Genomic DNA, 2,452 nt, shown 5'->3' with positions numbered 1-2,452 from the left:
CACCAAAATACACAAATTTCACCTATGGGTATTTTTCCAAATATAAACCCTAGGTTAAATTATTGCTAGCATAAGCTAAATCGAGCTACCGAGACTCCAAAAACGTAAAAATCATTAAAAACGAGGCTAGAACGGACTTACAATCGAGCTTGGAAGCTTGAAAAACCCTAGCCATGGTTTCTCCTTGCTATATTCGGCCATGGGGTTGAAGATGAGCAAAATTGGCTTTTAATTTTGTATTTTAATTCATTTTACCCCTAAATGACCAAAATGCCCTTACTACTAAACTTTCCAAAAATTCCATCCATGGCCAATTTTTGCCCATAGACTTATAAATTGGTAAAATTGCTATTTAAGACCTCCTAATTAATATTTCAAAACAATTTCATACTAGAAACTTCTAGAATGCAAGTTTTGCAAATTATTCGATTTAGTCCCTAATTTCAATTTAAGCACTTTATGCATAAAATTTCTTCACGAAATTTTCACACAATCATGCAATCATATCATAGACCTTAAAATAATCATAAAATAATTATTTCTATCTCGAATTTTGTGGTCACGAAACCACTATTCCGATTAGGCCCAAAATTAGGATATTACACAAAACCTCTTTATTCTTAGGCTAGATAATAAAAAGACAGTCCTTACTAGTACTTTTAGTTCCTTTGGGTTTAACAATCCGGTCTTGCTAAAATTATACTAGTGTTCGATAGGTACACTTGCCTACATCGCGATAATAGCTAGTTTCAAGAACGATTAATTATAAATATTTAAAACCTATCACGAAATCAAGCAATCAAGTTTTTGGCGCCGCTGCCGGGGAACTAAGATATTAGGAACACTCAATTTTTATTACTTTAGCCATTTATTTTTCTTGCAAATTAATTTAATTTAATTTATTATTATTATTTATTAATTTACTTTCTCTTGGCAGGTTTTTATAGTTTATGACTAGAAGAAACCCGTCAGGACCACTAGTTTTTGACGAAGAAATCGATCGCACAGTTCGTAGAAACCAAAGAGAAATAAGGTGAAGCTTAAGATACACAGAGAACGAGCAAGAAGACGATACTTAACCTCCAACCAAAGAGATAGCTGAAAACCAAGATAATCAGCTGCCTCCTGCAATTGCGATTAATCAAAATCCTACTCCACGCACTATGTATGATTATGCTAAACTTTCTTTAACAGGAACTGAATCGAGCATAGTTAGACCTGTTGTAGCTACAAATACTTTTGAACTAAAACCTAACACTATTCAAATAAAACAACAATTTGTTCAGTTTGATGGTTTGCAGGATGAGGATCCCAACGCTCACTTAGCAAACTTTTTGGAACTATGCGATACATTTAAAATTAATGGCGTTTTTGATGATGTCATTCGTCTTCGGTTATTCCCTTTTTCATTGAGGAACAAAGCTAAATAGTGGTTGAACTCGTTACCATGAGGGTCAATTATTACTTGGGAACAAATGACCGAAAAATTTATACTAAAATATTTTCGCCGGCTAAAACGGCTAAATTACGTAATGATATCTCTTCTTTTATGCAGATGGATTTAGAAACACTCTACGATGCATGGGAGACATAAAAGGATTTACTGAGAAGGTGCCTTCACTATTGGTTACCGCTTTGGCTTCAGGTTCAAACATTCCATAATGGCCTAAATCCTTCAACTCGACAAATGGTTGACACAGTTGCTGGCAGAACCATCAATAATAAAACACCTGAATATGCTTATGAGTTCATAGAGGAGATGTCATTGAATAACTATCAGTGGCAAGTCATGAGAACAAAGCCAACAAAAACATCCGATGTTTATAACGTCGATCCAGTCACCATGCTCTCTAATCAGGTAGAACACTTGAATAAGAAAATTGATGATTTCCTTAATTCTTCACAGGTTCATCCAGTAATGCAGTATGAAGCAACTGGAGGTGGAACAAGCCATTCGAAATACCAACCCTATGGCCACAACATAGATAACGAGCAATTAAATTACATGGGTAATAATCCTCGACCTCAAAACAATCGATATAGTAATACTTACAATGCAGGTTGGAGGAACCACCCCAACTTCTAGTGGGGCAGTCAAGGAAATCAAAGACCACAACCACCTCCAGGCTACCAACAACCACCCTACCAATAGGAAAAGAAGCCGAACCTTGAAGAGATGCTCTCAAAGTTTATATCGGTGTCAGAAACTCGTTTCTAGAATACTGAGATAGCATTTAAGAATCAACAAGCATCAATCCAAGGGCTCGAACCTCAGATAGGCCAACTATCAAAACTGATTTCAGAAACACCACTAGGAAGTTTACCTAGTAACACCAAATATAAAGAGCATGAGAAAGCAGACACACTAAGGAGTGGGAAAGTGTTAGCGGAAACTGAAAAGAAGCTAACACAAGAAGCCGTGGTAAGCAAAAGAGGGGAAGAAAAACTGGAA

General features: G+C 36.0%; 1 non-coding gene across 1 annotated transcript; it reads right to left on the bottom strand.

Annotated features, from left to right (window-relative positions):
* Positions 1 to 1,522: 1,522 nt before the first annotated feature.
* On the bottom strand, positions 1,523 to 1,629 carry LOC121227813 (small nucleolar RNA R71). Its single transcript, XR_005925335.1, has one exon. It is a non-coding gene; the product is annotated as a small nucleolar RNA R71 (small nucleolar RNA).
* Positions 1,630 to 2,452: the final 823 nt, after the last annotated feature.

Source organism: Gossypium hirsutum, chromosome A03, assembly GCF_007990345.1.
Source record: "Gossypium hirsutum isolate 1008001.06 chromosome A03, Gossypium_hirsutum_v2.1, whole genome shotgun sequence".
NCBI classification, from domain to species: Eukaryota; Viridiplantae; Streptophyta; class Magnoliopsida; order Malvales; family Malvaceae; genus Gossypium; species Gossypium hirsutum.
This window is presented reverse-complemented; position numbering and strand designations above follow the sequence as displayed.